The sequence below is a fragment of the Microcebus murinus genome, chromosome 5 (assembly GCF_040939455.1).
Source record: "Microcebus murinus isolate Inina chromosome 5, M.murinus_Inina_mat1.0, whole genome shotgun sequence".
Taxonomy (NCBI): Eukaryota; Metazoa; Chordata; class Mammalia; order Primates; family Cheirogaleidae; genus Microcebus; species Microcebus murinus.
The window spans coordinates 26,252,641-26,266,583 of NC_134108.1; the positions used below are offsets into that span (position 1 = coordinate 26,252,641).

Below are 13,943 nucleotides of genomic sequence, written 5' to 3' on the forward strand. Positions count from 1 at the left end.
CGCCGCGCCTCGGCCGCCGGGCCCCGGCCGCCCCTCGGGCGCTGCGCCTGGACTTCCCGGCAACAGGTGGAAGCGTGCGGGCGAGCGCGGCCGGGAGGAAATGGAGGAACGCCGGCCGCTGCCCTCCCGCCCGCGGCTCGGTCTAATTTAGTCGAATGGGGAAATCGTACCCCCCAAACCAAACCGCCGGAAAACCCTAGGCCAGGTGCGACTGGCAGGATTAGCAGTTTCTGGGCCCCCACCCCCGCCTTCCCTGGTCACACCGGTGTCGGAGGCACCTCGGCGGGGTCACTGTGAGGCAGGACCGCGCCGGGAGCGGCGCCCGCCCCGCCCCCCGCTGTGGCGTCCGCGATTGCGACCCTCCCCCCAGAACACCCGGTCCGGGCCCGCGAGGGCCGGGGTCCCATCGCGGGACGGTGGGGTTCTGTGGTGCGGGCTTGACGGAATCACAGGTCCCTTGACTTGGAAGCGTCAGAGCTCTTGTTTTGAGTCTGCACTTGTAGCCAAATGAGGAGCATTGGCTCTGCAGCCCGCGTTGGGTGGTCAGGCCTCTGTGCTGAGGATCCCCCGTCCCCCGCAACCACCGGGACACACTCGTGGTCGGGGGCTCCCATCCCCAAGACGAGCGACAAGCAGCAAGTCTTCCCACCCATCTCTTTATGGCATGAAGCCGATTTTTCCCCTCGTGGTTTTTTTTTTTTTTTTTTTCTCAAGAGACTATCTTGCAAATCTGTCCCTCCTTCCTTGTCCCCTTTTCTTCTATTCTTGGCCGGTAAGCTGTTTCTGTATCTTCCTACACTTGGGATGGGGGCGATGAGGCAGTTTCTTATTTTAAAAAGAGATTCAAATCACAGACTTCCCAATCGCAAGCTGTTTTCTACTTCCATACGCACACAATTGGAAGCAGTTGTTTCCTTAAATGTAAAAATCACTCCCCTCATTCCCCCCAAAGAGATGCTGATTTAGATGGTGTGCTTATTTTAACGTGAAAGGTCCAGAGAGCTATAAAACAGTGTTTGTAAATTACGCATCTGCTATTGCTAGGAAGAGGTTGGGTACCTAAAGTCTAATGACTTAATCCCTTCTGCTGAAATACCTAAGGTTAAGACTGACAGGGTGTCTTGAACTTGTTTACTTTCGTCGTGCTACTTCCAGTAGGGTGTTTTATTTTGTCTTAATGCGTTTGAAAGATTGGTTTGGGGTGGAGAAGAGGAGATGCCCTTGTTATTAATTGCTTTAGGGAACTGGATGAACTGGGTGTTGGGACTGGGCTGTACCCCAAGTGAGGGCCCCAAGCAGCATCCTCAGTTGTGAATATATGGTTGGTGGTTTTGTGCCTAACGCTGCCAGAGGAGCTGCTTCTGAAACAAAATTGTCCTGATGAATTAATATGCATCAGTTTGTGCTCAAAAATAAACTTTATAGACTCTGCGTACGAACAACTTGTTCAGACATAAGTGTACTACAAACTGTAGTATATTCATTGCCTGAGCATGTGAACAATGAACTCACCATGCTTCTAACAATCAATATACAAATCAACCATGTGTCAGTGAAATATTTTCTTTTATTAAAAGGGGGATGGCCGCCATCTCTTTCATAGAAAACAATTCTTCCATACCTTTGCCTAAAAACTTCAATTGCCGAGGAACACATTATGGTCTTTTGAAAAATTGTACTTTATAATTTAACTTAAAACTGACTTCTGGTTCCACATCTTTTTCCTATTTTTCTTATTCTAGCCCTGGTTTACTATTAATATTTTTAGTGCTAAGAGCAGTTGCATCAGTGGGTGCCAAAGAAAGAAGGAAGGTGTGAATGTATTTTTTTTGAACCTAGGTAACAGTATTTTGAAAGAACAAGTGATCATTGTTTGAATTTTAACAACTTAAGTTCTTCTACATATTTAAAACGCATGACCCAGGCTGTGCGTGGTGGCTCACGCCTGTAATCCTAGCTCTCTGGGAGGCCCAGGCGGGCGGATTGCTCAAGGTCAGGAGTTCAAAACCAGCCTGAGCAAGAGCGAGACCCCGTCTCTACTATAAATAGAAAGAAATTAATTGGCCAACTGATATAGATATATATAAAATTAGCCTGGCATGGTGGCACATGCCTGTGGTCCCAGCTACTCGGGAGGCTGAGGCAGAAGAATCGCTCGAGCCAGGAGTTTGAGGTTGCTGTGAGCTAGGCTGACGCCACGGCACTCACTGTAGCCTGGACAACAAAGCGAGACTCTGTCTCAAAAAAAAAAAAAAAAAACCAAAAACGCATGACCTATATCTGAATATGGAATTTCAATGTATTAACAGTAGTTTATTCTTATGAGCATATTTTACATTATACACATCCAAATGCTGCAAGTCTCATTTTTTTTAAACTATCATAGGTTTGTATGGAGATTTGGGGAGGGGGTAGGTAGGGAGACTTCTGCCTTTTATTACCATCAAGAAGTAAAACTTTCCACCTCAAGTGGCAACATTTATTGAGGGATTCATTTTGTTTGTTCATGTCCCTGTGCAAAGACTGTGGTGTAATTTTAGGGCACTTTAGATTAGACTCTCAAGTTATTATTAAAATAACACCTGTAATGTGTTCAGAATTATATGCATATGTATCAGAGATGGATTGAAAATGGTCATGTGCCACCTATAAAATGAGACATTCCTTAAGCATATTGAAAGGTATTCTATAAACCCAACAATAAAAACCATGTTTCTGGGGGTGGATAATTTACCTTCTGCTCAAAGTTAGCCAAATCGCATGTGTCATGGTGAAAACTTTTTTTTGAGAATGAAAAGTTCTTTTAATATAATATTTTTCTTGTCAATAGCCAGAGGTAAGCAAGAACTGGAAAGAAAACAACAAAACACTTGCCTGGGAAACAAATTTTCAATGTTGCCACTAGAGGATGTCAAGTCCTTTCTCAGGCTTTTTTGAGCGGTCACATAGATGGGTGATGCTCTCAAAACTACCTCTGCCACAAGCTTTGTAGGTTTATGTTCAAGAGCTGTGGAAAGCGAGTTTGCAGAGATAGTTTCCCCATTTTGATAACCTATTTTTTTTTTAAAGAAGCCTGCTGAACTAATAGCAAATTTAAAGTTATTTTTGATTAATTCATGAGACCATACGTTGATGCACAAAGGAATAATACCTGTAATCTGTGGATTCTGTTTATATTCTTTTGTGGAAACTGACCTAGCACCTGGAATTGGTTTGCTTTTTTTTTTTTCTCTTTAGCAGGCTGTGTGGTGGAAGAATAGAGCTTACTTTGTGATCTTGGTCATGTCCCTTCACTGCATTTTTGCAAATTAAAAAGTGATATTTAAGATGTCACTTAGCTTTAAGAGTCTACATTAAATATCTACAAATAAAAATTAAATAAAGGAGTTATTTTTTAAAACTCAAGCCTCATTATGTTGATGGAAGAATTGAAAATGTTGAGGCTTAGAATAATTTGACCAAGAAATATGTACCCGCTTTACATTAAGCATTATGGTGGGCTGGGCGTGGTGGTTCACGACTATAATCCTAGTACTCTGGGAGGCTTAGACGGGAGAATCACTTGACCTCAGGAGTTCGAGACCAGCCTGAGTAAGAGCGAGACTCCATCTCTACCTAAAAAAAATAGAAAAGTTAGCCGGGTGTTATGACACATGCCTCTAGTCCCCAGCTACTCTCAAGGCTGAGGCAGGAGGAACACTTTAGCCCAGGAGTTTGAGGCTGCAGTGAGCTATGATTATGCTGCTGCACTCTAGCTCGGGTGACAGAGTGAGACTATCTTTAAAAAAAAAAAAAAAAAGCATTTTGGTGGCTAGAAGGTTGTTGAACACATGATCCTTGAATTTAGCAAGGAAGACAAAAGTCTACCAACAAATAATTGCAGGTTATGAGGAGTTCAGTGAAGGCGAAATCACTTCTGGCCTTCAGGGAGGACATACTGGGTATAGCACTTAAGTTAAACTTTGAAAAATTTGTAAATGACATATTAAGTTGGATGGAGGAAAGGGAGAAAAATACAGGTACACGTAGAAAGAGCAAATTTTTGGTCATATCGACAAATATGGAAAGCTCAAAGAAAGAGTGCTAGAAGATTAGTTAGGAATGTTGGTACATTGAGGCCGAATTGTGGAAGGGCTGAAGGCTGAGCTAAGCGATTAGTGCGTTACTCTGTGAACAGGGGGAAATAGTTGAAGATTCTTGAGAATAACATAAATTGATTAAAGCATGATCAATCAAGTAATTCTGCACCCATGAATGTGCAAATCTGCAAGATCTAGCAAAGGAGCTCAGCTGTGCCTTTAACCAATGAAAGCAAAATTCCTGCATCTGGGAAAAAAAGTCATTTTCTTTAATTGATTTTTGCTGCTTTGGGAAGGGTACACCTGGGGTAGTGAGAATACATGAGAAACATTTGCCTAGCTAGCCAGATTAGCCTAATCTTTTCTGGAGATCAATGAAATGATAGATCTACCCAGCTGATCCTCATTTCAGCATAGCAGGGTGGACTAGAGGATTGCATTGGAGAGTTCAGTGACATAGAGATGAACTTTGAGGATACTGCAGAAATACAGCCAGGCATTGGCGTGGCAATGGAAATGGGAAGAAAATGATAACTTCAAGATTCTGCAGAGTATGCATCAAGGAATTGCAGGTAAAAAGGTGACATTTGAGATTATACTACAAGTTTGAGTTTAGTTTATGGCTTAAGCATTGGTCTCTACCCTTTTTAGCACCAGGGACTGGTTTCATGGAAGACAGTTTTTCCACAGGCCAGGGCACATGGGTGGGGTGTCGTGGGTAGAGAGGAGGCAGTGCGGAGCTCAGGCAGTGATGCTCAGGCCGTTTCCTAACAGGTCACAGACTGGTACTGGGCTGTGGCCTGGGTATTGGGTACCACAGGCTTAAAGAAAATATTTATTTGAGTTTCGCTCATTGGCTTATTGGAAAATACTCATGAGGGAGAACTGGGTTTTTCTTTTTAATTTTTTTGTTTTTGTTTTGGTGTTTTTTGTTATTGTTGTTGTTGTTGTTTTTAAGAGTCTTTAAGAGTTTTTTTTTTAGAGTCTTGCTAAGTTGCCCAGGCTGGACTTGAACTCTTGGGCTTAAGTGTTTCTCCCAGCCTCAGCCTCCCATATCTCTGGGACTAAAGGCACATGTCATCACACCCAGCAGGACCTGGTTTTGGTGGGAGGAATATTAAAAAAACTCTGCTTTAGACATGAAAATTTGTGGTACATGAGAGTTCTATTAAGTTGAAACATCTAATAAGCAACTGGAAGTACAGGACTGAAGGAGAAAAATAGGGGTCAGGACCCTGGGGTTCATTCCGTAAAGGAATAGTAATTGAAGCTTTGGAAGTGAGGAGAATTCAGAAAGAAAAACTGCAAGAGGATGAGACGTTTGAAGCATATGAGGAGGAGGAGCCAGTAGAGAAGACAGATGGAAAAGCATACCTGAGCAATGCCACACCTGCCAAGAGGGAGGGACAGAGAGGTCAAGGATTCAAAGGCTGAAGAAATTTTTTAAAATGACATTGGTATGGTTACCGTTATCACCGACCAACCCTAGAATAGGAATTTCAGTTGCTGGTGCAGAGTTGGGGGTGCACCAGATGACAAATGATTGTTAGATAAACAGTTAGGAAGTGAAGATTGCCAATTCAATAGACCCTTCCGGAAAGCTTGCTGGTGAAAGGAAAAACTTGCAAATCCTTGAATAGGCAGGGAGGGCTTTTTACAAAATTAACAAATACAAAATTAACTTGTATACAAAAAATTTACTGATTTGGGTTTGTTTTTTTTTTCGTTTTGGTGGGGTTTTTTTTTGGGGGGGTACAGTTCTTTGAGTTTTGTCAAACATATGGAGTGATATAACAACCACTATAATCATCCAGAAGATTCTCTTGCCCCCCTAATGTTGCACCTTTGTAGTGAGGCTCTATTCCTAAACCTAACCCCTGACAAACACTGATCTGTTGGCCATCTTTCTAGTTTTGCCTTTTCCATAATATCATAAAAGTGGAATTATACACTGACTTTTTTTTCACTTGGCACAATGCATTTGAGAAGCATGCTGTTCTGCGTTGTCAGTAGTTCTTTCCTTTTTGTTGGTGAGTATTGTGCCATCATATGGAAGTATCGCAGGTTGTTTTTCGGTCCACCCATTGAAGAACAATTGAGTTATGAATAATGCTATAAGCATTTGCATACAGGTTTTTGTGTAGTTTCCATTTATCTGAGGTAAATACCTAGGAGTGAGATGATTGACGTCTATGTAACTGCATGTTTAACTTTATAAGAAACTGCCAAAGTTTTCCAGAGTGTAAACTTTACATTCCTACAAGCAGTGTATGTGAAGTCTACTTGCTTGACATCCTTGCCAACATTTGATATTACTAATTTTTTAATTTTAGCCACCAAGTTCTTTGAGTCAAGCAGTATAATCACCTCAATGTAAGATAGTGCCTTTTTGATACTAAACAATGCTCATGTGAATTAGAAGAACCTGGAGGTTCTTTGGTAGCTTTGATCCCAGAGCCCAGGTATAATATGGAGTTTTTATTTGGCTCTAATATCAGCTGTTTTATTTTTCTCTCATTCTCTTTTTTCCCCATAGTGTTTATTTCCTGTAGCGTCTGTATTCTGAAGTTGATTATGAACAGAAGTGCCATTATACAGCACATCCTATGCCAATTCAAGTTCTCTTTTCCTCCTTAATGATCTCTCTTCTAATCCCTTGAGATAAGGCTTTCCAGAACTTGAAAATAACTTTTTTAGAAAGCTAGAAATATTGGTCATGTAACTTGTGTTATGATTATTACATATTGGCGCAGTTTATATTGTCAAGCTGAATACTTAGTACCACTTCTCAGTTAATGATGTACTTGCAATGCTTTGTAAAAATCTTGATATTCTGTCATTGGACATTTAATCATCAATCATGGTCTAAGGTTCTCCATGCTAAACATATGGTATTTAGGCTTATTCTTTTCTACAAAGTTTAGTTTTAGACTTTGTCTAGTCCTCCAGCGGTGGTACTTTCTACCTCTTCACTCTCTCAGCCCATGCAGTGCTCTGAGTTATAGTTGTTTACACATTTAGGTGGATTTGGTTTTCCTGTTCCGTAAATAGTCTCCTTAGTGTTTTTTATAATAAATTTGAGAAATAAGCAGTTGAAAATATAAGGTTTTTTTATTTTATTTTTTATTAGATACCGCTTTCAAGTTTGATTTGAAGAGTAATATATAGTATTTTTGACAGTAAGAATTAAGTGCGTTCAACAGTTCTTCACCCTTGATGCTCCTGCAGAAATAGTTGTGAAAAAAAGAATCATGAAAAAATGCCAGGGAGGACTGGCATGCCTGACTAGATAGCACAGATGAGCACAGGGATGCAAAACAGAGCAGAGAGCAAGCTGGGAGAAGTACCTTTGGCATATGTGGACCGCACTCCACAGACAGTATTAGTAATTGATGTATATTTAAGTTTAGAGTTTTGACTTGGGGTAAAATTTCTCTGATTTTTTTTTTTTTTTTTTTTTTAATGCTATGAAAGCTTCCTCCTTGCAGCTGATTTTCTGGTAAAGAGAACCATCTTTTGCTACGGCATAACCTCCGAGTATAAAACTTGTATCTCTAATACTGTTGAATGTAGAAACAAGCTATACTCTAGGATAAGTTTAAATTTCCAAGGTGAAATTCTAGAAAAGACCCCTTCCTTTAGTGTCCCCATGCCCCAACACAAGGCCTGCTTGGGTGACAATAACCTGCATAATAACAATTGGCTATAAGTTGTGTTCCTGTAGCAAAAAGCCTGGCTGCTTCTCAAGATTTTAACCTAGGCTTCTAGTTCTGCGAAGCTTCTGACCCAAGTCTTTAGTAGCAGACATACCAGGCAGGACCTGGGTGCCTGCTTTGTGCATTCTGGCTGGATTGGTTTCTATTCTTGGTAGATGCCTGCATTAGTACGGTGACACCCTTTTAAGCACAACCCTTGTGGGCTCATTTAAATATATCTCACTCCTTGGCCATGAGGTTATGTTGTTGAAATGATTATTGGGTTCATGTGCTGAAGCACATTGGTTCCTATCATTGGCTTTCAATCTTAGCAGTGAGTTTAAATCACCTGGGGACTATTTAAATATCAGGCGGCACTCTAGGTAATTATCTGAGGATCTTGAGTGATGGGAGCCAAGTGGCAGTGTTTTTAAAACTCCTAGATGGTCCAGCACTGAGGACTGCTGGTTTAGAACCAATTCCACCTGACTGTCATGGTAGGAGGTGTCAAGTGTATGCACCTTGTTTATGGAAATCATGGAAAATCTTACGGGCTATTACTCTAAATATAGTGAGTTTGCTCAAGTTATCTCTTATTTTGCCCCAGCACTTTTTAAAGGAAATACAGATGTGAATACAGGTATGAGTATACAGCCAAATATATGCAATATTGTGTTCTTTTACGTATAAATATGCACGGTTAGACAAAATATTAGATAATCAGCTTTTTTTGCTACTTAGCTACTATGCTGCCTTCTTCTCCAACCCAGGAAAGGTTAATTTGGGGTGGATATTAAAGTATTTTGTAAGAAATTATATACTTTTCCCAGAGATCTTCCTGGTGACCTCTGACCTCTAATTACCAGGTCCCTGGCTCTGGAGCCCAGCCCTTGTTTCTTCTATTAGTAGTTGATGCAAGTGTGACCACCTCCCTTGCACCATGCTGGGAGACCAGATGCTAATACCCTTAGGCTAATCTTTCTTTCCTTCACCTCTTTCCTTTCTCCTTTCTAGATGCTGCTGTGCCCAAGGCCCAGCTGATAACCTCTGCACTTACCACTGTGAGTGTTTTTTCTCAACAGGATTATTCACACTTATGCTTTGATTATCACCTCAAATGATCATCTCTAGGAAAAGTCTACAGGGCTTCCGAATTGCATTTGTGCCTGCTTGTGAACTGTTTTGGTGCCATCAGTTGTGATTCAAAGCTTTTTCAATGAGAGCTTACCTCTGGCAGCACCACTTTCCTGTTCTTTTCTCCTCTTTGCAGCAAGTGTGTTCATGACTGTGAGATCCAGGACCACATGAAAAGGGCAGTGGGTGATGTTGAATGAGATTGATCCTTAAAAAACAATATCTTTTTTGTGAAAGGATGCTGGGGTCTGGCTGCCTAGGTTTCAGGCTCAGCTCCACTGCTTACTGCCTGAAGGATCCTGGGCATGTCACTTAACCATTCTCTTCCTCAATGTCTTCATTTTTAAAGTGGGGATAGTAGTAATACCCTCACAAGGATTAAATGAGTTAATACATAAAAGTACTTAGAACAATGCTTGACACAGCCTAAGCACCAAATGTAATTATTGTCATCGTGATTATTAAGGACTAATACTGCATCACTGTGAAGAGATGGACATAGCCTGGTATGCTAAGTTTCTCCCTTAAGCAAATACTTGTTTATGATGATAAGCTGTCCATAATGAGGACATTGGAATGTAATGCTGATGCAGACCTAATTGTAGCTGTGTGATCACACTGTCATAGTCCTGGCTCTGGCATAAAAGACATCGTCAAAACACACTGGATGGTGCTTTTTACATGTCAAAATGTTCCAGTAGAAGGTTGCTGCACACTGGCCTATGAGACGCTTAGGTTGTGTTATGTGATTGAATTAAATCCATGCAAGCCCTTTTTGGATTGTTTTTGTTTCATTTTTATAGCATCCAAAAGTCTTTTTTTTTACTGCTTTATCATAGTTCTAAATTTTAAGTTCTGGCTGGGCACAGTGGCTCAAGCCTATAATCCTTTGGGAGGCAGAGTCAGGAGGATCACTTGAGCCCAGGAGTTTGAGACCATCCTGAGCAACATAGTGAGACCTGTGTCTACAAAAAATAGAAAAATTAGCTAGGCATAGTGGCAGACACCTGTAGTTCTAACTACTGGGGTGGCTGAGGCAGGAGGATTGCTTGAGCCAGGAGTTTGAGGTTGCAGTGAGCTATGGTGACACCACTCCACTCCAGCCTGGGCAATAGTGTGAGACCATGTCTCCAATAAAATACTACTACTACTATATTTTTTAAGTTTTTTTTCCCCTAAAATATTTCTACATAAGTTATTTTGCTTTAAACCATAGAAATGGACTTCCCAGACCCATTTTGACTTTAAACAAGTCACTGTCATTGCATTGAGTATGTTCTTCTACAGGGAAAATAGAGGAAGCATATATACAACTTGCCTCCACAAGGCTTTCATGAGAAGCAGGAGGCAGTTTGGGTTTCTTCAAAGTACGTACATGAAATAGAAAATACTAAGTTGTCTTATTTATTAAAGTCACAAATATAGAAGCAGCTTCCTTAAATTGCAGAAGACCGTTTGCAAGCCCTATCCTGGGTGTGAGGTGTGGACATGTGTGCAAGAGGCACATTTCTCCCTAAGAAAATAATCTTATTCAACTTGTAATTTAGATTGTTATATCTTTTTTAAAATTTAATAAATTTAGTAATCTGAATTTAGTAATCTGAAAATTAGTAATTTAGTAATCTGAAAACGTTTTTTAAAAATCTGAAAATTTAGTAATCTGAAAAGACATCACTTCCTCAGATGGTACTGGGTTAGATTCTCTGAATAATGTCCTCAGATTATCATTTTGTGTACAGTAGCCACTGTGGAAATTGAGTAAACAAGTGTGTTTAATGCCACACATGAAATACTAAAATTTCTATCATTCTTCCATAAAAATATAACTAAATTATTGTTGAAAAAGAAATGATAGCATTAGGTACTGATATACTTAACGCTAAGGATAAACCTAGAAATTTCTTTTGTAATTTTGTAACAGTGGCTTCCTGGCTCTCAACATCCTTGTGACGCTGCCTTCCTCATGTATATAAAAAGATATATACCCATATGCTTTGTAAAGTGATTTTGTGTAAGTCACAGACAGAGTATTAGGAACTGAAATAGAAGTAGAAGAGATGGCTCTACAGTTGAAAGAAAGTATTAAAATAAATTGAGAAGTGGGAGATGGAGCAATTTTTAGTCTAGGAGGCCTGTGAGATGCAAATTACTTTGGATAGAAAAACCCTATAATCTTATAATCCAGTGAAGCTTTACAGAGAAGAACACTAGTTTGGCATTTCAGATTCAATCTCTGGTGGTCCAGTGGTGCCTAAAGTTGTCAGATTTGAGAATGTTATTTCAGTTTATTTACAGACTGATCAGCTTCAACATTTTGTCTGTGCTCACTGAGAAGAGCATAGAGATAAAAAACAAAGGTCCCAACTCCCAACCAGCTTTTGCAACACAAATCTAAACTACTTGATGAGAGCCACAGATTACTGTGAAAGTGTTGCAGGATTCATTAATGGCACCCACAATAGAAAGTCTTCAAGAGGGTTTTGGAAGAGAGAAGGGGTAAATACCAAATATCAGAAGGGCAAAAGTTTTACAATTAGGCCTCAGGTGTGGAGTTCAGACACCTGTAAATTGGGTATTCTGGATCAATTGTACAGTCTGCAAAGATGCTTTCTAAAGCACATTCTTTTCTATTACAGATGAACCTATTTGGAAACATGTTCGTGGAGCAGTTTGCAATGTTGCAATTATTTTTAAAGCAAACAGCTTTTGGTTATATAAACCTCCCTCTTTTTGTTTGTAAACAGGTCTTTTTCCAGAGAGCTGGATAAAAAGTCTGGCTCTGGGCACTTTAAGGGACATGGCTGTTTTTTGTTTCAGGGGTTTGGGGACAAGTGTCTTCCTACATGCCTGTGGAAACAGGAACCACCAGTGAAAAATTTAGGAGAAAGAAGAGATTTTTGTTATGATTCCTTCACTGCAGCATTGCATGTGTCTGGAAAAACTTTTTTTAAAAAACACATCAAAGATTTTAGTACATTTAACAATGGGAGTATAGCCATTTTGCCTTTTCTCACAATGAGAAAGGCAAAATGGTCATTTGGGGTGTTTCTGGAAGTTTGCCAAAAGACTCCTTTGTCATTATAATCCTCCCACCATTGCCTAAGGCATGGATTTAAATCATGTATATGAAAAGTGAAAGGGCTTTAAAGATGAAGCAGTGCCCCCAAGTGCATATTAACCTGATCCTCCTTCTGAGATGTTTTCTTTCTATTTAGAGCCCCCTAAAAGCCCAATGGCCCTAGGTCAATCAAGCCTAAGAGAAGATGTATTTATCAAAAAAAAAAAAAAAAAAAAAAAAACTTACTAGATAGCTAGTAATATCTACTTCTTGGAAATTAATGCTTCATATTTTTTTAAACAATTATTGATGCATTAGGAATCATGTTTGCTTAGCAAATTTTAAAAGCTCCTGGGCATGTTATTCAATCATACATATGCTTATATCTTATCTCTGTAATTTAGCTTAAGGCTTTTGGCAGGTTCTGGTTGCTAGCTGACAATTACAGTTGCTGACAGTTCTCAGTGTGGCTTTCACTAAATGAAAATGGACCAAGCCTCAAACTTACTTGCCGTGATGATATAATTTGGCATTTCTAGGAGGCACTGCCTTCTTCTAGGTTGCTTTCAGAATTATGCTGGAGAATTGCAATTTTTTATTTTGTCAGGATTATTACTAGTTAAATAAACCGATAAATGTATAAAGTTTAGTATCTCAGACCGTCAAACGCTCTGTCTTCTGTTGAAAAACATGTTTTATATAACCTTCTCTCCACCCCTATCAACGTATCTACATACTTTAGTTTCTTCTAATTGAGACTTTAGGTTCTTAATTGGGTTACTTCATTATAATAGAGAAGTTTTGTTTTTTAAATCTACACATCTATACCTTCTAAACCATTTAATGTTGAGATGACCAGACTGCTTAGTTCTCATGATAAAAAGGATTTATTTGATAATGCTTTTAAGCTGACCAGTATTAGACTCTCAAAGGGAGATCATTAGTGAAAATAAAGGAGGATTTAATAGGTCTGGTCTGAGATGTCCTGACCCCAATAGTATGAACATTATTTTAATGGAGCATTACCCTATTGGAAAATTATTTGACTAAATAGTATTCAGTCTATTCAGTGAAGATTATGACCACTGACACATAAACCTTTGACTTTTGAATGGCATGCTTTCGTTCACAGCATGTTGACTTGAATGTGGAATGGAGTATCTTAATCTCTATGGGGTCACTGACTATGATGGTTAATTTTAAGTGTCAGCTTTTGCTTAGCTCTGGTGCCCAGTTATTTGGCCAAACACTAGTCATTGTTAGGCAGATATTTTGTAGTTATGATTAACATTTACCATCAGTTGACTTTAAATAAAGGAGATTATCCTCAATAATGTGAGTGGGCCAGGTCCGATCAGTTGAAGGCCTTAAGAGCAAAAACACGTTTCCCAGTGAGGGAGTTCTGCCTTAAGGCTGTAACACAGAAATCCGGCCTGAGATTCCAGCCTGCTGCCTACCCTACAAATTTCTGACTTGACTCCACAAGTGACAGCAGCCGTTATTTCTTAAAATAAATCTCATTATATAAATAATACATGTTTCTCTGGAGAACCCTGACTGATACACTAGCCCTCAGGAAAAAAAATTAACAATTTTCTCCCAGAATCATGCAAATAATTTAAATTATTTTTTTAAGAGACAAAAATTTAAATTAAATTTAAATTAATTTTGTCTGATTTTTTTTTTAAAGGTAAAAACAGAATATTAAATTTTTGGTAAAAAAAAATTAATTGATGTCTGTTTTAATTCCAAGGAATTTTAGGGGAGAGAATTAGGAAGAGTGGCAAAGTAGCCAAGGACGGGATGGAGGAAAAGTCTCAGTACATCCTGGAATGAATGTTGAACACATTGTTCTTGACCTGTCCAATTCCTTGCTGGCCTAAAGACTTAGAGCTATCACCTTCCTGGAAATGCCGAAGTAGTAGTAAACTGAATTGGCTTGCTGTTCTTTAGTATTGCTCTTCGCTGACAAACTTT

The 13,943-nt window shown here is 39.5% G+C and overlaps 1 protein-coding gene across 2 annotated transcripts in view; it reads left to right on the plus strand.

Moving 5' to 3' along the window:
• Nucleotides 1-13,943, plus strand: part of MAP7 (microtubule associated protein 7) — a 180,219-nt gene that overhangs the window by 310 nt on the left and 165,966 nt on the right. The window lies entirely within an intron of this gene.